The sequence below is a fragment of the Stegodyphus dumicola genome, chromosome 9 (genome assembly GCF_044657685.1).
Source record: "Stegodyphus dumicola isolate Sdum_Otavi_A_Nest chromosome 9, ASM4465768v1".
Lineage (NCBI taxonomy): Eukaryota > Metazoa > Arthropoda > Arachnida > Araneae > Eresidae > Stegodyphus > Stegodyphus dumicola.
Window position 1 is genome coordinate 53516751 of NC_140776.1, and position 23720 is coordinate 53540470.

The 23720-nt window shown below is 35.1% G+C and overlaps 1 protein-coding gene across 1 annotated transcript in view; it reads right to left on the reverse strand.

The window, feature by feature from the left end:
- Positions 1–23720, reverse strand: part of Smurf (SMAD specific E3 ubiquitin protein ligase) — a 221955-nt gene that overhangs the window by 121546 nt on the left and 76689 nt on the right. The gene's annotated exons all lie outside the window — the stretch shown is intronic.

A 23720-nucleotide genomic window follows, 5' to 3' on the forward strand; every position in this document is an offset into this window, starting at 1 on the left:
TTCAATTTCTACATGGGCCAGCTGCTCCCAAAACGCACAGAAAAAAGTGAAAGTTCTACAGAATAAAATCCTTCGTACCATGTTCACATGTTCAGTGCTGTTTGGTTTGTTAGAAATTCTGCTATTCACCGCGACATCGACATATCAAACATTCGTGATTGTATTTTAACGTATTTTCACCACTTTAATAATACGTCTATCTCCATTTATCCTGAAATCGCTGCAATTACTAATTATGATCCTACAGGTGACTGTACTGTCAAGAGACCAAGAATTATATATTATAATGCTAAATGGTATTTCTCCTTTTATTGACACTTTCTTCTAGATTCTCAGCTTATATATCTTATTTGCAGAGATAGGTTTCCTTCATTTTAGAGCCTTCCTTTTAAGTTTCTTTCATTGAAAATCTAAACTCACGCTGCGTTCAGCTTTCCAATCCACATACATCTATTGGGGGGGGGGGCGGCGGTCTTGCGCTCTACTGTTAAAATACCAATGGCCTTCGGCAATAAATATACGAGTAAACACGCTCAGTGCGTTACAGGCTCGTTGCACCAGCAAGATCAAAGCGATGCGCTTCTGTTTCTCTTCACCTGTCATCATCCAACAGAGGTTTTTGATTACTGCTCTCATTTCAAGATTCAAAACATACTTCAGAGTTTATGTGGGATTTGTTTCAAATTTTCGTTGATTTTTTCCTCATAACAGCCTTTGGAGTGGGGAAGAGTCTTCGATATGAAAGCCTTCACTTGAAGAAAAGTTGATTATTAAAATCTATTAAAAATGATTCTGTATGTAACATATTTCATTAACTACAGCAGAATTTCATATGTTCATAAATATTATCACTGTATACATTTACATTAAATAATTATAATTTATATTAAATATTATTCAAAACTGTTTGTTGCTTTAATCAGCCTAGTCTGTTAATGTATAATATAGCCCGACTAGATTTGAAAGATAAATTACATAATTGAAGATAAACAAAAATTGAAGATAAAAGATTAAAATTGAAAGATAACAAGATCTTATGCTTTTCCGAATGGCAACGAGTAAATAAGCTGCATACAAGGACGTCTGGAAGAAAAAGGTCAGTTTCGTGCAGTCAGAACACACTGCTTTAAAATCGCTCAGTTTGTTAATCGTGTTTATAGAATGATTATATTTGAAGGATAAATTAAGCACCTTACGCTTTACCGAAAGGTAAATACTGTAAGAATCCGCAATTCGAGAAGACACGAGGAAAATAAAGGACTTACGTATCACGCAGTGGCAGCCCTTGCCAAAAGCTGCTTCCAGATTATTTGCGCTCTTCTGCTTTAACAGGACAGGATTTTATATGTTAAGTATAAATAATTCACTTTTTTCGAGACTTTTAAAAATAGTTTATGTTACTGAATGTGTATAAATTGCTAATTAAACATTCTGGTCTATTTAAAAAGAAAAGATTGGAATTCGAAATTAAAATTAAGAGAATAGGAACCGATTCCTTAGAAGAGATACCAAATATCTATTAAAAATTAGAAATAAATCTTTGGTAGCGATTATGACTGCAAAAATTACTCCAAATTAAACATGCCGATTTTTATTTAACCTTCATCAACTGAAATCAAAAGAAATCTGACTGCGTAAGTCATGAAAATTTGCTCCCAAGTGTTTGTATTTACGATTTTCTCATGGCTTAGAATTGTGCAAGCTTTGTTCGGTTTAAATACAGTACATCACAAGACAGTAATCTGCCTACAAGTAACAGAAGGGCTGCTTTTAAGGAGCCTATATAAAGGAAACCAGCTCGTACTTACATTACATATTGCCGAACGGACGAAAAATGTCCGTTCCAGGGTCAGATTGAGACCCAGATCACTGTAATTCAAGCCTAAGTTGAACTACCACCATTCAGCGGTCTCATACACGCGGCTCCGGTGGCTTGTGCAGAAACTGAACCTGCATCTAACCTGCCACACATGATATGGTCATTAATTAAAAGACGGAAATCTACCACGATATACAGCAGGGCTTCAAATTCCAGATTAAACATGGAAAAGACTGACTGAAAATCTTTCGATCCAAAGATGTTCTGTTCTCTGCAGGCTGCTGATGAAAAGAGAGGGTTAGGGAAGCCATACAAAAAGTAACATCCAATAGTCCATTTAATCAAAATCGCACAATTTTTAATTCTGAACATCTATGTGTTAATATCATGAGCTCATTTTCTAACAATTTATTGAAGCGATCAGGCTACTAAAAAGGTAGTTTCATTTGAAACATAAAACGGATTGAAAAGTAAGTCATTTGAGATTTTCAAATGAGAAGGAAAGAGAGATAAAATCTGATTGACAGACAAAATAAGCAGACTTTTTTTTTTTTTTTTTTTTTTTTTTTTAACTCTGATTATAAAAAGGCCTTGTAGCGCCATTCAAAATATTTTAAAAGACTATGATAGACTGGAAAATTCACCTTCATGATGAAATCAAATCACATTTAGTACATATGTCTCTTACTGAGGTACGGCGATATTAAAAATTAATACGGCTAATGATCTGGAAGAGCATCTCGTCACCTTCTTGTAATCCACGAAATACTTTGCTTTACAGCTGCAGAACAATAGATTAATAAATAGTGAATAATTGAAAGAAACGTTGATTCTATCCAACTATGGCATTTTGTTGTCTAAACTGCTCAAAGGTGAGAGAACAAGAGAGGAATATTTGAGATTCTTGGTGGGTTTGTATCTCCAACATATGAAATACTGTGGAGTTTGCATAAAGAGTGACAGAGCTAAGGGCAAATCTAGTGGCGTAATGATCCGCCAATATAATGACAGACCAAGCGGTTATTCCGTAGGCAAAGTTTGCTCATTACAAGAAGGTTCTAATAGTAGAAAACGTCAAAATTACATGAAAATAGTACTAATTAAAAAGGTTCGATGTTGTACGGTGGCAGGCTAAATTTATGTTCCAGAATCCGCATTATTAAAATTTAAAATTGGACACCAGATATTAAGCAGCAGTCTTACTTCGTTAAGGATTATTGATAATAAAATTGAGTTCTTTAATTTTTCTTTTATGACGACCGCAATAATTCTCAATAATACAGGGAGTTTCATAGATCATGGGACAAACTTGGAGGGGTGGTGGATAGTACTAAAACATGCATTTCTTTATAGGAATGCAGCGTCTAAAGTGACTGGTTAAGGCAGGAACGAAAAAAACGACACGAGAGGTAAATGTATTTATGTACAAAATCGACGCAAAGTGCTTCTTTGTAGGAATACAGTATCCACAATAAATGTTCAAAATTGCGACCACCAGCAGTAATATATCGTTGGTAACGTCGCAGAAGGAATCGACGAACATTTTGAAAAACGACAGGCATTTCGCGCACGCTTGCAGCCGCAATGGATAGTTGTGCAACGAGGTTTTCCAGTGAGTCAACGGGAGTCTGGTAAATGATGCTCTTCAGATGGCCCCATTAAAAAAAAAAAAAAAAAAAAAAAAAAAAAAAAACTGCATAAATCTGGCGAACGGGGTGGCCGTCGAACGGGTCCACCACGGCCAATTCATCGGCCCGGAAATGTCCTATGCACGTAATTGCCGACCCGCACGTGATTATGATCTGGTGCACCATCATGCTAGAACCGCATGCGATCACGAACAACAGCCGGAACATCCTGCAGCAATTCTAATATATATACCTGTTGCAGAAAAATATAATAACATATGCCATTCGTACGTGCAGGTAAGAGATATGGGCCTATGAGGTAGTCGTTAACAATACCCACCCATACATTCACGGAAAAGCGGGTTTGGAATGCATGTGGACGTGTGCCGTTTGGATTATGAGTTGCCCACACGTGCATGTTGTGGCTATTGAAGATGCCGTCCTGTGAGAAAGTTGTCTCGTCCGTGAATAGTATATCCGATATATCAGTAATATATCGTTGGTAACGTCGCAGAAGGAATCGACGAACATTTTGAAAAACGACAGGCATTTCGCGCACGCTTGCAGCCGCAATGGATAGTTGTGCAACGAGGTTTTCCAGTGAGTCAACGGGAGTCTGGTAAATGATGCTCTTCAGATGGCCCCATTAAAAAAAAAAAAAAAAAAAAAAAAAAAACTGCATAAATCTGGCGAACGGGGTGGCCGTCGAACGGGTCCACCACGGCCAATTCATCGGCCCGGAAATGTCCTATGCACGTAATTGCCGACCCGCACGTGATTATGATCTGGTGCACCATCATGCTAGAACCGCATGCGATCACGAACAACAGCCGGAACATCCTGCAGCAATTCTAATATATATACCTGTTGCAGAAAAATATAATAACATATGCCATTCGTACGTGCAGGTAAGAGATATGGGCCTATGAGGTAGTCGTTAACAATACCCACCCACACATTCACGGAAAAGCGGGTTTGGAATGCATGTGGACGTGTGCCGTTTGGATTATGAGTTGCCCACACGTGCATGTTGTGGCTATTGAAGATGCCGTCCTGTGAGAAAGTTGTCTCGTCCGTGAATAGTATATCCGATGGGAAATCTGCCTGCGCCGAACACTGCTGCAAGAACCAACGACCGAAATGAGCTCGAAGAGGGTAATCTGTCTCTTGCAAGACTTGAACTCTCTGCAAATGGTATAGGAGCAAAACATTTTCATACAATACTCTCCAAACGGTGGAATGAGTAAGCTGTAGACGACGTGCAATAGCTCTTGTACTTGTCTGAGGTGATTCATGCACAATGTTCAAGATGGATTCTTCACTGCGAGGTTGTCGCGCACTTCTTCCACTCCTAGTGTCATAGGTGGCTTCAAATGACCCGTTTTCACACAGAGACCTCTGCAACCTCTCGAACATTGTGTGCTTCGGGCATACGCCCGTTCGGAAATCGTTCCTGGTACAACCGTAGCACTGCTCTGCCTTTCCCATTAGCAGCATCATACATGAGATGCATGTCAGCTTTTTTCCCTGTGCGTAAACTCACCCATCACGCTCGACATCAGAGTTGCGAATAATCCTCTGATGCATCCGATCGTGGTTTGTCCGGCTCAATACCGCCCTCTACCGCTGCATTGCCAGCCAATCACAGCTGTAGTTCCTATTACTGTTCCCTTTTTTTGAACAGTTATTTTCAATACTGTATTGCTGCAAAGAAGCACTTTGTGTTGATTTTGTACATAAACACATTTTCCTCTCATGTCGTAGTTTTTGCGTTCCTGTCTTAACCCGTCACTTTAGACCCTACATTCCTATACAAAAAATGCATGTTTTAGTACGCTCCACCACCTCTCCAAGTTTGTCCCATGATCTATGAAACACCCTGTATAGATATATCGGCAATAAAATTTGATTCTTTAAGTAGCTTTTGTAGTTCCTTAATATTTAGTCTTACCTTTTGCACTATACATATTCTTACTTCAGATATGGTACAGATATACTTTTCCAGTAAAATACGATAGATATACTTCTCCTGTTTAGGTATCCAATAAAAGACAATGTGCTAGCAATAAAAGTTTCGTTCTTTAAATAATTTTATCATTTTGGAAGTTAAATAATGCTCTTCAACAAGATCTTCAAAATAAATAATTTACCAGCAATTAAAATCCGATTTTCAACAAATACGTCACATTTAAAATCCTTTTAAACAGATTTCCTTTTCCAGGAGATTAAGAACTGCCTCAGCACTTTTTTATATAAACCATAAATTTTTTTTAAAGCCAGCCATTTGCGGAACCTTAACAAAACAGGAACGTTACATCGAACTTTTAGTTGTGAACATGCGGCAGAATTTAAGAAGACTGAAAACCACTGTTTTAAGTGTAAGTATATCCAAAGAAATAGTTTAAATTATTTTGCATTGTTTAGAATAAAATGGCTCCTACTAAGTATATATGTCCACATTTAAGTTTGTATAATGTCACCTATAAATGAAAAGCCACCAATAAATCGTTTTTTTTAATGCGAGATATTACGCAAGAATAAAAAGTTATTAAGTACGAAAACAATTCAAAAACAACTCTTTAAAACTTTCAAAAAGGAAGAGAAATGGACAACGGTAATAATAATTTGGTATCTAATACATGAAATAAAATACTGTTTCTTCCTTCCCTTTTTTTTGGGAGGGGGGAGGAGAATGTCCAAGTGTACGAAGACAAAAAAAAAAAAAAATATTCCCGAATTCTGCCTTGCCACATATATACATCGAAAATCATAAACCTGAAAACTCACTACACCTTTCTTCATGAGATACATTCCCATAATCCATCTCTCAACTGAGACTTAAAAAATACAGAGGAATGTCAGGGTATTGATTCTCATCTACTGTGTAATCAGCATACAACTACATATTAAATAGGAAATTAAATAATTTCTTACAAAACAGAAAATCTATCGAATTGTTATTCCGATAGCATCAAACTTCAGAAAGAGAAAGAAACTAGGACAAAAAACAGAAAATCCCCACACAGCAAATTTACAAACATCATATTCATAAACACATGCCCTTGAAGACTTAACTGCAAGAACACAAATAAGGCATTCATTTATGATGTATTCTAGTTTGCATTGACATACTTCCTCTTTTAAATCAAAGTCCCGACAAAGGAAAGAAGGCAAATTTAATTTTAGAAAATCGGCGATCACCGAGTTTTTAGACTGGAGTGCACTGTACTCACTCTTTCCCCCGCCTTTTAATTCTGCAACATAACAGTCTTGTGCAACTGAAATTATTTTGCAGAGAAACATAAATCGTTCAAGATTGAATGGCAATAGTTTTCAGATAGCATTTCCTTGAGAATTCACCCACAAATAAATGTGCGGAACATGGGCGATGTGATTACACTCAGAAATTTCACAGTCTAAAGCACACGAAAAGGGGGGGGGGAAAAAAGAAAAAAAATGGCACTAAGTTTCGTGAAATACTTCGTCGCGTCTTTATCTTCAAAAGAATACAGTGTAGGTTTACTTTTAAGATAAAGAAAAGTGTTTCTAATGTTTAAATTCCACTCGTAATGGAAAGCACGCATTAGTCTTTGGTTGGGAAATAGAATCAACGAATGTTTTCGAAGTCATTTAATATAAAAGTGTTTTTCTACCGTTCACAAATATTTAGAAACGTACAAAATTTTTCTTTTGTGTCTAATAAAGTTAATTTTAATCAGTATTAATAAAAAATATTAATATTATTTTAAAACAGATAAAATTCAAACTTGGAACTGGTATCTGAGTTAGAGAAACACTATATATTTCGACAGAATTTGGCCTGTGTCCCTTTTATTCAGGAAGCGATGGCTTCTCTTTTACATTAATATAATGAATTAAAAAAGACTTCAAAATAAAAAATAAAATAAATAAACAGTTATATAAATTCGCTGCTAAAAGTTATTTTCAGGAAGCGATGCTTTCTCTTCTGTAGATTAATATAATGAAATTAAAAACCTTCAAAATCTAAAAAAATTAAATTATAGATATTCGCTGCTAAAAGTTATCCGATAAAAATATACTTGGATTTGGCTTTCGCCGATTTCATGAGTTTCACTAATTGCCGCATGAAGTGGAGAGCACACAACGGCACCTTAGGGTTACACTACACAACTTATAAAACTTTATTACTTTTCTAATCGTTAACGACTAATGGTTAAAATAACTTAATACTAGAATATTTACGGCTAGTTCCAGCAGTTGGGCGAGTGGCTGGACTAAATTCTTGTAGTCTTTCCCCATAAGTACCAGTAACATAGATACAGGTTCGAATTCCAGTGAAATAAATGGCTATGTGGGTGTTTTCGTGGATTAGCGTAATATTCTTTTGAAAGATTATGAAAAAGTTCTTCTCAAAGAAATCGCTTTTGTTAGGACACGTAGCTTGCCATATTCGAGAAAGCAAAAATTTCTTCTATAACATAAAAAAAAAAGTCAATTCCTCTTAAAATTCTCTCTAAGAAAGAAGGCATTACCTCATCTTAGATAACCCTCCAAATATCTATCCAATCAATTAATCACATACTTAGCTAACATACTAGTTTAGAGATTTCTTAGCACACATTGTACAACCAATGAAAAGAAATATTTGAGAACTGTGTCTAATATGACACATTAGAACACAATGAAATTTTTGACATTTAAGCCCTTTTATCATAAATTTATACATTACAAAACATTTAACTTATGAAACTAAAAGGATAATTTACATTCAAATCAGAAACTAAAATTAAAGTACACCATGTTTTATTTATTATATTGTTGGAAATACTTGTAATTTTTTTAAATTCTTTTTTATTGTATTTTTCTGTATTATTGTAGTATTTTGTATTACTTATTTTTCTTAGAATGGCTTTAAAAATTTCTTAGAACGGTAATTTTGGTTTATTTTGTACTTAATTTTGTGGCCACATATCTTATAGCTCATGTCTATTTGTCATGTAGAATTTTAGATCTTTTAATTCTGACTGCAACGGTTTGGAGCTGTAAAAATAGCTCGAGATATACGCATTTTCGTTCCTACGGAGCCTTAGCGAAATTTGGCAATTTTTTATCAACTTGGTAAATTTCTGGAAGATTTGCGAAAGCAAACTTTCCAAGCCCTACAACCGGTACTTCTTGAAGTTTCCAGAGTCCATGCTGCATAGTATAAATATGGGCTGGAGAGTCAAGAACTGGATCAGCTGAGAGACTGCGGTTAGCTGAACTACGAATTAGGGTTTACCCTAAAAGTGATTTGAGGAACTTAACGATTTATTTTGTGCGCCAAGGAAAAGTTGTTAAACTATCCGCGTTCTCCCTGTGTAATTTCCAGCCATTATTTGTACTTTGTGTGGTATTTATTGTGCCTATTTTCCTAATAAATTGTTCATTTCTTCCTGCTTAATTGGTTGTACCTTTATTTCATAAAACTAAGGGTAACTAGTACATCCTAGTTGTCATGGAGTACTTAAGTAGATGGCCGTAAGCTTATGCCATCTCTGATCAAGAAGCTTCAGCCATTGCAGTAGTGCAGAAGTGGATTTCACGATTTGGAATGCCTCTCCTTAACCATTCTGATCAAAACCATAATTTGATCCTTCCATATTCGTAGAATTCTCGGAATGGAGAAGACTCAAATCACTCACAGTCGGACGGCATGGTGGAGACATTTAACTAACAATCTTGAACCAGTTCTTTCTATTTGTAGCCCAGAGCCAGCAGGATGGGACCAAAAACTGCCATTATTTCTACTACCGTATAGGAGTTTCTCCCTGATAAATGATTTTTGGCCGTGATTTTTCTTCGTTTGCCGTTTAGAGGACGTTCATCGGCTCGTCAGAGGAAGAATCATCGGATAGCCAACAAAAGGATGAAGACGAGTACGATATCAAGTCGACGGATAGGGAATTCAAGGAAGGTGATCAAGACTGGCTCAACAACCTACGCGTCGTCCCGGGATCTCTATCGATCTAGACACCTTGGGAAAGGCACTACCTTGTGATCAAGAAAATGAAGGACGTAGTGGCGAGCAGATAAAGTTACGGTAATCAGAATTAGTTATTCCTAGTCTTGGGGATTTTTTATTGCCCCTGATCTGCAATCTTAAGAAAGGGGAGTATTGTAAACATTTTTATTCCCTTTGATTATATTTTTATTCTTCTGTATTATTTTAGTATTTTGTACTGTTTTATTTATTTAATTTATTTATTGCTTTTTAGAATGGTAATTTTAAGGTTTATTTTTGTATTTAATCTAATTTGTAACCACATATCTTAAATTTGAATGTTTATGAGACAGAATTGTAGATTTTTTAATTCTGAGTGCAAGGGCTTTGGAATTGTAAAAATAGTCCAGTTAGGTATAGGCAGTTTTGTTCCCAAGGAGCCTTGGACTTTCTCACGTAGTGGCGACATTTGGCGATTTCTCAACAACTAGATGACTTTCCGGAAAATTCGCAAAAACACACTTTCGAAACCCTACGACATATTCTTCCAGAAGTTTCTACACAGCGCATGCTGCAGGATATACAGTTAGTCACAAAAGTCTGCGTACAGACTAAAATTTAAATTAAAAAAAAACACTTAAAGCATAGAAAAATGTATTTTAATCATTGCATTTTTTTCTTCTATTAGCTAAAACTGTAAGCTTAAATAAAAAGCAAATAATATCAGTGTAATACTTTTTACATTTTTTCAAAAATATATTTTGTCAAAAAAACTCAGAAATTCCCTCCAATAAGGCTGCGTTCGTTTTCAAAAAAAAAAAAAAAAAAAAAAAAAAAAAAAAAATATATATATATATATATATATATATATATATATATAAGTTTTTTACATTACTTCAATACTTTGTGGGATATCGTTTATTCTTCAAAACAGCTTGCAGACGTCTGGGCATTGACTGAACTAGTTTTTCAGTGTCATCCGACGTTGGAAGACTTGTTGGAAGATAAAGGTATTAGAAAGGTTTAAATTTCGGGCACTGTCTCGTAGATTTTTCTTCAGAATATCCAGATAAACATAGTTATCCATGACTTTAACAATAATGGGAAAATTTCCAACTCCTTTCGACGACATACACCCTCATACCATCACACCGTCAGCTCCATGTTTGACAGTTGGATTTAAATTTCTCAGATTCAGTTCTGTTCCTGGTTTTTTCCATATAATAGGTTGGCCATTAATTTTAAATATTGTAAATTTACTTTCATCTGACCAAATTAGATTGTTCCAGAAGTCCTGCGAAGAGTTTAAATATGTTTTGGCAAAAGCAGTTCTTTTCTTTCTATTTGTGTCGGAAATGTATGGCTTAGACCTAGGTTTGCATCCATGATAATCTGCCTTTCGCAGCACTTTTCGTACAGTTCAGGAGAAATTTCCTTGTTGCTAGTTAAAAAAATGTCTTTTGCAATGTTTGCAGCAGAAAGTTTAGGATTTTGTTTAATTCGTAAAAGAATTTTTCTTTCTTCCCTATGCGTTAGCTTCTTCGGTATCCCACATCTTGGTTTTACAGCAAGACTACCAGTGTCAAGATAGTTTTGAATAACTCTTTGCACACTAGAAAATGGTTTTGAAATGTTTTTACCAATATAGCGGTTTTAATTTTACCTTCATCTCTCAATTTGATAATTAGTTGTCTCGTAACTAAAGGAATCTCTTTATTGGTTGTCATTTTCGTCAAAGAAAATAGAAATAACAACTTCCAATTAACGCAAAATTTGCTTCGTAAGCCAATGACCTTGAAAGTGTAACCTTCTTTGCATTTTCAAGTTTGAAGTTTAAAAGTTAGATAAGAAATATCCTGCCTCCTTCGCGTTGTACGCAAACTTTATTGGCTTTGATTTCTGGCCACTTATCTTTTAAAAATTAGTGTGCATAAATTATTAGATATGAAAATATTACAGTTAAATAATTTCAAAGTCCCTTATTGAAACTAAATGTTTAAAAAATAAAACTTTAAGAAACTACCCTTTTCGCACCTTAAAATTTGGATTTGATATTACGTTTCTTGATGTACGCAGACTTTATTGACTAACTGTAAATACGGGTCGGAGAAGCTAATCTGTCATTCCCTGACGCTGACCTCGTTGAGACGAGCTAGGGATTTTCGAGCTGCCATATTTTTGCCTTGCTTTGCTAAGGAGTTTTCTACATGACTTGAATCTTGGTAAGTATACTGTTAATTATGCCACTTAACTCGTTTGCTTGGTACGACGGTATTTCTTACAGAGGAGAATAAGGTAGAATTGCCTATTCCAACAACAGAATCTATCAAACAACAAAGAATCCAATCCTTGGAAATAAGCCGAATTTGAAATAATGCCGCTGAGCATGTGAAAGACCCAAAAGAAAAAGCAGAGCTTCGCGCTAAATTCGAGAAAGCTATTGATCACTAAATTAACAACTTAAAATTTCTCCAATTGGAACTTCAAAAAGGTAACTCTTCCACCAACTCTACAGAAACCAACAATATAAGCAAAAGTGCTAATACTACCTATGATAATGAAACTACAACTTCAAAAAACATTAAAAATAGTAAAAAACACACAATCACAGATAGTGAAGGATTTATTTCCCCACGCAGCTCTGTTAAACGCTCTGTGTCTAACAATGAACAGGGTAAATCGACTCAATCCAATAAATTCGCTGAACTTAACTCGATTAAGACTATATGGAAGAAGAAAATGCTGAGGATTTCATTCCCCAAAAACCAAAATCTCATATTCCCCCTCATGATGATTTTAGTGCAAATTACTCCAAAACACAGACTCTGAAGTTATCAAAAGAAGTTAATTTAAAACGAATTTCCTGGTTTTAAAAGTCCGCCAACTCACTTCTGTAAGAGAAGGAAACTTAGTTTAATTGCCACTCTTCAAAGTTGAATGCAAGTGTTCTTTCGAAGGTAAAAGAATTTACACAAATCGAAAAACTTCGTAGTTTAAATGTATTCATCGCCACATACAAATCTAAAACGAGGCCCGTACAGTGCCATAAGTGTCAAAGATACGGGCACACACGGGAACTCTGTCATTACACAACGAGATGCATGAAATGTGCAAAACATCACGAGACATATACTTAGAAAAAAAGAGGATAAAAAAACTGCAACTGGTGCTTCTGTGGTGGAGATCATGTTTCTATCTATAAGGGTTGCGTTAAACACCCTAAAAATATCCAGAAAGCCATAGAAGCTATTAAAGCTAAAAAAAAGCCTCAGAATTAAATAATTTTCGATTTACGGAATCAGAATTTCCTGCCTTACCCAATATAAAAGAACAAAACACCTTAGACACTTCATCAGCTTAGTTCAAGTAAAAGGAAGAACCGCGAAAAGAAAATGATATATCTTTTTTCACCTGGAGAAAAATTCACATGCAAAAAGCCAAAGAATTTTTCGTAAAATTTAAATCTACGAAATCCATTACGGACAAACTCGATGTTGGAATTTACGCCTTCGACTATTTTTTGAACCTCGACTTGAAATTCTAGTTTCACTACAATTCCACTAAAAGCAACTTTAAAAAGTTTTTCTCCCGTGCTCATCCTCATTTACCGTCTATATACTCATCGGAACTTGTAGCCAGCTTATTGTACATATTTTTTATTTAAACAAGATTTTACTTTATTTTCCAATGTATTTTGAATATCATTTGGCAAAGATATGGACTTATTTTACGTTACTACTATTTTGGACTTAAGCATTCACGACTAAGCTCTCATCGCATTGGTCATCTTTAAGCCACGCCTACAAGTTCATGTTTTTCATTTTACATAATCATAATTTCATGTGTACAAGACATTTAGTATTTTTTCACATCAATTGTAGTATGTTTTAATGGAAAGTAATAAAAATGTCATCAAAATCCAGCTTATTTTCGCTTAATTACGCTTTTTCTGCGATTTCCTGCCAACATGGTCACTGACCAATCATGAACTTTCTCAAGATCACGTGCCACTCCTCCGCCTGCCTCTACGACTCAATGCATCGCTCGCCGATTTATGTTTTAAAGCATGAACTTAAATTAATTTCATTAACTCTCATCATACGTTTTCACTACGGTTTACCCTTAGAGTTATAGAAACTCTACTATTTATTTCGTGTGCTAAGAAGGAATTGCTAAATACCCACGTTTGAGTTATTTTCCAGCATTTATTGTGCAGCACAATAAATGCACAATTCCTGCATTTATTGTGCTATTTATTGTGTCTGTTTTCCAAACACATTGTTCATTTCTTCCTGCTTATATGAGCTTAATATTTAAAGAAACATTAACTATACCTCAGCCTGTACCAATATGCTACTTCCAACAGTGAAATATAAATTTCTTTAAGCTTCATCATGCATAAAATTAGCTGTTCTGATATTCTGTCCCAAAAAAGTCTGCAAGACTTGAAACTAAGAAATTAAAGCTTTACAGATGAGCAGACACATAATCAATTTGGGTGCAAAAATTATAGTGCTCGCAAATTATGTTGCATATCTTTAGAACGGAGTATATGACTCAGCTCCCCTGCATATGCTAAAATAGAAATAATAATAATTTAATAAAAATAGCGAGGTCGCAAGATCTAATAAACTGACTTGCAACGGATACTGTGTGATCTGCTATAAATGTATCGTTTCTACGAGTTTATAATTATGTGCTTTGCTATTGTTGAAACTACTTATTTTTTTAATTTATGGTAGTGATGAAATAATAAATATATTAACTTGTAATGCAAAATATTTTACAGTCCCAAACTTAAAGCTTTTAAAATTTAAAATTACAAAATATGAATGGTTTTAGATACAACGTGGTTGTAGCGAAATATGTATGTAAATAAGGCCTGCCTGAAATTGTACACTTAGCAACAGAGTCTTCTTCTTTGAATATCTAGCTAATTCTTCAACTTCTGGGCTAAGAATTTGTCCTTAAATAAATTGTACAATTTAACAAAACCAAGAACGAAGAGAAAGAGTCAGAAGACATTTTTTTACCCTCCAGTAGTTATGCATAACATTCGTATTTTTATTATACACGAAAAACTCTGTCAGTTCTTGATGGATCCGATGTCGGGTTGGCTACATATTGGAAGAAAAGGTGTAAAATTGGAAGATCATTTTGAAATTATAATCAAGGAAGTACCACTTATTTATGGCATTTTGGGAAACTTTCAGGGATTCAGGGCTAAACTGTAGACGCTTGCAGAGTTAAAGGGAAGGCTGATTTATATTGGATGCTATGGATATAAACACGAAATATTCAGAAATCCTAAAAGTAGATTCGTTAAAACCATCACGCAGTTATCCGCCGTCAAAATTGTAATTTTACCCCCTACATCCCCCATACAAAAAAGGCAGAACCTTAAGTAATGCTGATAGTTTTGAGAATAATTTTTAAATTCCATGTGCAAACTTAAATTTCAGTTTTATACTATACACCCGCAAAGTATTACTTTGATATAGACGCATGCATTTCCTTCTTTCAGATCTAATTATCATACCCCTTTCCTATTGTTTGATATTTTTTATTTACATAATTTATGATTTGAAATGAATAAAAATGGTTCTCGAAATTCAATACATAATACGTACATGCAGAATTTTTTTCTTACGCTGTTAATCACAAAATTTGTTTTTAATGTAGCAGCTTTCACGACGGTATTACAGGTCTAATACGGTTTAACTTCACGTTAAAACAAGCTAATTCTGTGGAAAAAATGATTAGTTATTAAAAATCCACTTGAATGTCGGTTATGTCAGCACAGAGTTTCATTAGCGTATGTATCTAGGAATGAAGCTTTACCTCATTCCTAGCTACATAAGCTAACTTACAGTATAAAAAAAAGTTATAAAATCCTGTTAATCGCACATACCAAGCGCATTTCCTCGCGCTTTTTCCGTCTAGACAAAGACAGGAGGGGAAAAAAAAAAAAAAAAAAAAAAAAAAAAATCCTGCACTTCCGAGAACAACCATTACAACAATGTCGTCTGCGGGAGACGTTGGCCACTGTGTGTTACGTTATTAAAACAACTCCATGACAATTCCGGAATTTAAATACAGAAATCAACTACATCCTTCTGCGAAAAGGGAGAAAAAATATTTAAATCACTTTTTAACTAATGTAGTAATTAGCCATACCTTAGGTTATCTGAAGGGGAAGGAGACTTCGTAAGAGCTAAATATCCGAAAGACAAAATAATCCTGTCGCAATCTGAACTAACTTTCAGTCTAAAAATTCCAAATTTTTTAACGTAGGATTACGTTAATCCATAATGATCTGACCGGAAAGCAAAAATTAAGACGCTATTTAAGGTGTGAGCGAATGCTTATATCTTCGAAACTACAAATGTTACAATCAATCTAAATGCATCATTAGAACGAATAACATAAAAACTAGTCCATAAAAACATCACGTGATCTCTGACGGCCTTTGCTACTTTTAACGGCTTTTTCACTCTTTTCTTGCTACTTTTGCTCAAAATTGAATGGCAACACACTGTTGGCAAAATGTCTGTATATCATTTATTGTTGTTGTGATTAATCTCACTTATTTGACCTAATCAGAACATGACCACGAATGTACAAGAGTGCGTTTGTCGTTGGCGAAAGCCTTGGGTACCATACAGGTGACAGTAGGATTTTGCCCAGTTCCATCCCAATCTGAGAGACAGTATCCGGGGGAGGGCCGAGGTAAAGGTAAAAGTATGGGGGGCACCAGCAATGTACCATTGGTCAACTGGTAATGCCTTCCCATACTAACTCAAAATAAAAAAAAAAAAAAAAAAAAAAAAAAAAAAAAAAAAAAAAGGCGGGAGGAATTACAACTTTTATAGGAATTTACACAACTGAAGCTTTCCAAGGTCTAGAGTTTGCCTATTATGGTACATCGTGCAATCTCACAGTACGCCCCGCATCCAGTATTTATTAAAAATAATGATGTAGGACATAAGTAGATTACAAAATAGTCGGAATACAATTTGAGATTCACAAGATAAATTGAACATCTGATTTGGTGATGTTAAAATGCATTGTAATAATAATGCTAAAGAGGTGGGTGTCCATGGGTTATTTCAGATATATTGTTTTATTGCAGTTCATAAAGTTCACCAGCGTAACCATTTTGTCCATAATCACAGCATGTAAAAGTTCACTAAGTTTAAGCAGTATATGGACTTACACTTAACAGAGATCTAGGCCATAGGAAGAGAATCATTGCATAATTTTCTGAAACTTTGGATACTGATGTTTATCTTTAATTAAAAACCTTTGGAATGCCAGGAGATCAGTTCTTGGGGATTTTATGTGAATATCCCCAGTTAAGGGCCATCAGAAAGTATAATAATCAGGAGTTCCCTGTTCTCCACATATACAGATATCAGAATTTGCCAAATTTCTTGCGTAGAAATATATGGGGAAGGGTCCATGTCCTGTTATAAAGTAATTTAGTGAAGGATTCGAGTACAGAGATTCGAAGCTGACATTGGGGATCAAGTTATATGTGCGTCTTCCCTGTGGAGCATTAAACATCATTGAATCCGGTTGATTCAGTCAAAGATCGTTGAATCAGGATAATTCATTCAAACTTCATTGAATCGGGATGATTCATCGCACAGCACAGAATCAGGATGATTCTTTTCATACTTCATTGAATCAGGATGATTCTTTTTATACTTCATTGAATCAGGATGATTCATTCAAACATTTCTGAATCGGGATGATTCACTTCAAACTTCAATGAATTGGGATGATTCATCACGCAACACAGAATCAGGGTGATTCTCTTCATACTTCATTGAATCGGGATGATTCACTCGAAACTCCATAGAATCTGGATGATTCTTTTCAAACTTCATTGAATCGGGATGATTCATCACACATCAGGATGATTCTCTTCATACTTTCGTTGAACCGGGGCAATTCTCTTCAAACTTCGTGGAATCGAGATGATTCATCACACAACACAGAATCGGGATGATTCATCACACAACACAGAATCGGGATGATTCATCACACAACACAGAATCAGGTTGATTCTCCTCATACTTCATTGAATCGGGATAATTCATCACACATCAGGATGATTCTCTTCAAACTTTCATTGAATTGGGACGATTCTCTTCAAACTTCATGGAATCGGGATAATTCATCACACATCAAGAGATTCACGATGATTCTCTTCGTACTTTCATTGAATCGGGAGGATTCTCTTCAAACTTCATGGAATCGGGATGATTCACTCAAAACTTCCTGAATCGGGATGATTCATTCAACAATGCAGAATCAGGATGATTCATTCAACAATGCAGAATCAGGATGATTCATTCAACAGCACACAATCAGGATGATTCTATTCAAACCTTCACTGAATCGGGATGATTCATTCAACAATATAGAATCAGGATAATTCAGCCAACAGCACAGGATGATTCTCTTTAAACTTTCACTACATGGGGTTAGATCTCCCCCTGGTTCCAAGCAGTTCTCTTGAATTTTTGCAATAAGCGATTTAGTTGAGTGTGCCGTTTTGTATGTAGATGTTTACCTTCGTCACTTCGAAGATTAATTTAAGTGGATGTTTCAAAACTTTAACTTAATTGGAAATTTATACAATTTTTTATGCATGCGTAATTAGCTCTTAAAGTTGAATCACTTTCAAATTTTCTGAAACGGGCAGACCCAGTTCTGTGGCTAACACTTGCACATCCTTTTTTTTCTGGTTAGTCCCAAAAATGCATGTTATCGTACTTTAAATATCCGTTGAAAAGTTCAACATTTGTTTAAAGAAAAATTATATATTAAGAAATTTTATGAGTTTCTTAATTACTCCTAACAATTACATAGTATTTGAAACACAACATCGAACAAAATCATTAATCTGAGATTACTTCGTAAACGAAATTAACATTTTACAGAGATTGGTACAGTTGCCAATGGGCAATAAAACGCATAAATTTAGTAAACATAAAAATCCCAAATATAGAATTTAATTTTGATAAATCTTCTATTAGTTATGCCTGTGATGTTTACAAAATCTAAATGCTCTACGAAATAAATTTTCGACTGTAGTTCTCTTTGAAAAACACAATTAGATATATAAGTTGTTCTAACTAAAAGAAAATACCTAGAGCTTATATATGATTCTGTTTCGTTTTTAACGACACATTTTATTCCATATTAGTGAAACTGTTATCTCTTTTTTAAGTTAAATGCTTATTAAGTGAAAATCTCTTTCTTATTCAGTTAAACGCTTATCTGTTATCTTCGGGTGAAGATGAAACCGCTACTTTATGCAATTTCCAAAATAATCTTCAGGTGAGGACTTCGCTGGCGGGAGTAGTACCTAAAACCTGGAAAAAAATATGAGTCGATGTCCTGGAGTCGTAAACTAAACATGGTTTTTCTCTCAACTGGATAAATCATTCGGGGCACGCGTTTGGTAGCCAACTATAACCTAAGCTACCATAAACTAAAGACTCATTTGGCCATTTTGAATAGTTTTAATGAACAAAACACAATTAAGACAAAACATTACAATTAAGGGCGTTATAATTACACACTTATGTTACAAAGTAAATCTCGGGGAACAACATCTCGCAGAAACAGCATGCTTAGTTCATGACTCTCGTACATCGACTGAAGGCTGGTCCTTTTTTTAGAGGGGGGGGGGGCTGGTGTTTATTCCGGCGGCCACTCGGCCACTTAAAAATGTGTTTACATCACGTAAACACATTTTTAAGCCTTGCAGTTATGCTTTAAAACATTCTTTTAAGTAATCCGAATTCGAGCTGCAATTTTTTTTTTAAAAGGAAGTAAAATTTCACTCATCTGCTGCTTTTTAATACCAATCTAGCAATTTTTCTCACAAGAGGGAATTGAAAAAATTTTTGTTGACACTTCAGAAAAGAGGAAAAAGAAAAGGCTTGAAAAATACTAAAATACACATAACACACTAATTCGAAGAAGATTAGTCTGATAGTACTGTTTACATAACAAAGTTACAACTGCATACATAACAACAGAACTCTAAGAAGCAATTCACTGCTGTTCATGATATGTCCAAATCCCGGAAAAGAATTTTGATCATACCTCCTGTTCAGGGACTTATCTTCAGCAGTGTGACTTCACATTTTTTATTAGATTATTATAACAATATATGGGAGAGGAGGATATGCTGTAGGCAGTGGCTAGATGCATTTCACGAAATTTAAGCTAATCATGAAATTTTAAACCGAAAAGTAAAACATACAAAAACACTATCATCATCTCATGTACATTTTATCTATCATGGATCAATATCTCAAAATCGGTGTCTATTCTTTTTATTTTGCAGGTGATTACTTTTGAGTCATCAAAATTTTCAAATGTTATAAAAGTGTACAAGAAATCTGCAATTTTTAGAGCTATTATGAAACACTGCATTACACTACCAGTGAATTTAGCGTCCCCGTGACGGTACAAATATTGCCATTCAGGGATATACAACACCTTAAACTTTTTACACAACCGGGGGGGGGACGTTTTCAGGTCGTTAACACTTGACGCGGTTTTAGATCTTTTAAAATTATAACTCCTGAACAAGCAGTGATATAAAAGCAGTAAATACAGTTACTGCTTTTATATCCTTGTTAATATACACATTTTTAATAACGCATGGAATGATATTATTTGTAATATATTTAATAAATATTATTTATAATATATTGTTACGAAATATACAGGCGCGATAAGATGGCTTCCCCGTAAAGCAGTTTTAGAGTTGCCATAAAATGGCAAGGAAAGGCAGGGTTGCCACATTTGCCGAGAAATCGCCCATTTGGTGACAAAATTGGCGGTATGCCATGGACGGATGGAGAACCTTCTGGAACGAATTCTTACCGGTTTAGCCCAGAATGTTCTCGAACACAAGCCGAAAGCTATATAAACCCTGCTGGTCCGCAGTCAGTTAGTAACTAGTGTGTGCCTCGTCGAGAGGGCGAGATAGTCAGTATCGAGTTGGTGTCTCGTCTAGCGAGTCAATCCCTGCGGAGTCGATCGAGTTGATAGCCGGGCAGCGAGTGCCGAGTGGGTCGTCGAGTGCACCGAAAGAGTCTGTTAGTGTATCGCGGTTAGTGCATCGTCGAGAGAGCGTGTTGAGCTCCGGGAACGACTGAACCGAAGAGTCGGGAGCTGTGCTTGTGTGTCGTCAAGTGCATTCCGAGTTGTAGCGTGGAGAGTCTCGGGAGTACGTGGAGTTCCGAATTCGACCAAGCAGAGTCGGAAGCTGTACTCTGGTGCTTTGCAGGAAGCTGGCTCCACCGTTATTGCCTGACAGTGTGAAGGCTGTGTCGCTGATTGTTCCAGGGTGTTTATAGTAGATCTTCGACGACTGTAAAAAGTGTTGTTGGAGCTGTCCTGATTAATATTGGCTAAATAAAGTGTGTTTCTATACTTCATCAAGTATCGTCGTTATTCAATCCAAATCCACACGAACCCCGTACGAACGTGAAGGAAGGAAATAACGTAACAACTGGTATCAGAAAAAGAAAAACGCAACAATATCGAACGGATTATTATTAACACTATTTGTACTTTTACTGAAGCTGATAACACACGTTTCTAATGCCAAGTATTATGTAAATCGATACAAAGTAAGTATTCGAGCTCATGTGTTTACAACAGTGTTAAATTATTGGATATACTACAGCAACATAAAAACAATGATGAAAACGTTGAAACAAATAACAAGCCTAAAGGGCTGGATTCCAATGTATGCAATTATATTTTTTATTACTATTTTGCGAAAAACTTATGCATGAACTAGGTTAATTTTACAGGCATAATTCCGTGCTTTTCACGTATAACTGACTTTCCTCTCCTTTTTAACCACGCAATATTTCGATGATCCAAAAAACTCGCTTTTTCAGGTCACATGAAACCTATTTTCAATTCTAAAATGCATATTTAATGCAAAACATTAAAAAAAGAGGAGATGGACCTTCCCCTACCGCCCCCCCCAAAAAAAAATATCCCGTCAAGCCACAAAATATCTTCAAACATCTATGCATAACAAGACGGCAAAATTTTCCATATCCTTCCCCATAACTTCCAACCTAACCGCAGGGATGATGATATTTCCGGCCGTCTCGCTGTTTCAGTTATGAGTCTGTTTGCCTGTCTTTCACGTCACGCTCCGTTAGACGTCATCTTTTCTCGTTCTTGAAGGTTCCCAATTCTACCTCGAAGGCTAAAAGATCCAAATCAGCAAAACATTGTTTTTAGTTGAAGAAATTCAGAAAAGCACACTTTAGCAGAACTGGCTTACCCTGTTCACAGAAAACGTTACTAGAAATACTGTTTGTAAAAGTATTATGGGTCATTTCACGGGATTAAGGACGCGAGACACAACAAAGGTAGCGGGGGGGGGGGAGAAAAGGCGGCGATGCTTTGCAGAATATTTTAAACAAACGAAAAAAGAATTCTACAACTGGAATTTCTTTTCAGAGTTTAAAATCAAAATTTTAAATAGTCGTGATCATTCACAACGCTCAAAAAGTACTATACTTCTGCAAGAACAATCTAATAAATAAAAGGATTTGGAGTTTACTCCTTATTTAGATTTCGGGGACTTTCCACAAATTCGCTCAGTTAAATCCGAAAAGGTCAATTCCATGTACAATAAGTTCTTTATCTCCTACAATTTAAAAGCACACCGCTTACCTACGAGAATCATTTAAAAACAACCAATATTTCTTTATATTTTCTTATAATATTTTTTATAATTCTTTATCATATATACAGAGAGATTTATTACATAGCTTATAAAGAACATTTTATTGAAGATAAAAAGGACTACATCTGCATCATGAAATATTGACGTTATCTATCCTTTAAGTCGAAATGAAGCCGCTTCAAAGCTCTTCGTTACTAAGGCTTATAGATTTTAATAGTACTAATAAATGACATTCCGACGTTATATATATATTCTAAGACTCAGTTATAGAATTTCTCCTATTTTTTCTAACAGAACAGTCTACTCCAAACGCATAACTGAAAACAAATGTAATAACATAGTACAACCTGATATTATAGATAATTTCTATTGTTGACGTCTACACATGTAGAACATACTCAAAATCAACTGACAATGCTCCTGAAATCAAGTTTTATTATAATTATAGTACGTACGTACGGGTTCGTAATAGATTGAATGCACAATTTTTATTAGCAAATTCCATCACTCGATTATTATTAGTAATTTTTTGTTTACATTTTAATTTAGTAGAATTTCTTCCGCTGTAATGCAGACAGTTTCAAAAATGTTTTTCTCTCAGCTAGTCTTGATTTACGCACACACATACTGAACCGTCAATTTAGAAGAAATAAACACGATCGATTGAATTAACATCAAAAACAGAAACGACTGAAATACTGATTTGTAATACGTTGTTAACTAGGCAAACAGGAAATGAAATTTATTCTGAAGAGTTCCGGAAGGTGATGAATCAAGCCTAAAAGATTAATATACTCCGGAAATGTTTAAAATTAATCGTTTAGAAATGATTAACTATCGCTTTCTATTAAAATTCATTTTAATGCAGAAGTAGAATTTGAGATGAAATCTGGCAATTTGGTGGTCGCATTAATATACTTTCTAATCTCGACAGGGTTAATGAGCAGTCTTCTAAGAAAATAATATTTATTACAATTCTCGGTATCGATGTTTGTTTGTTTATCAATAATACTCCTCACTTTCAGAGATGGTCACTTACAACGCCTAAAAGAGGCTTCGATGAATTTATTTTTAATGAAAACTACTCCTTTATTTCATTGGAGATAGCGTAAACTAGGCATCCATTCTATATACTGAAAGAAAAATTTAGTAGCGTTAGGATGTTATTTTCAGTTTTCTTAGATTTGCAGTTGCTGCTAGAAATAACAGCACTGTTTATCAGCTTCCATCTATACAGTTTAAAGGTTTCGCACGATTACTAGTCTGCAGCAATGATAATTTCAATGTGGATGATAAGATAAATAATGGGAGCCCACAGTAGAAACTAACAGATAAGTATTCTACTTTGAAATATCAACTGGCATGGAATACTGCCATCCACAAATAAATAAAAATTAGATTTTTAAAAGCACGTGGATGTATTACGTCCAAAGTAGTAAAATGCAATATTTCTTTCAGTTTTAATTCAAAAATCTAAAATCCTTTTTTGGCAGCTATGCAGAGTGAAGGATAAAAAATTATATGCCAATGAAATGTATATTATATACATTTCAAGAAGAC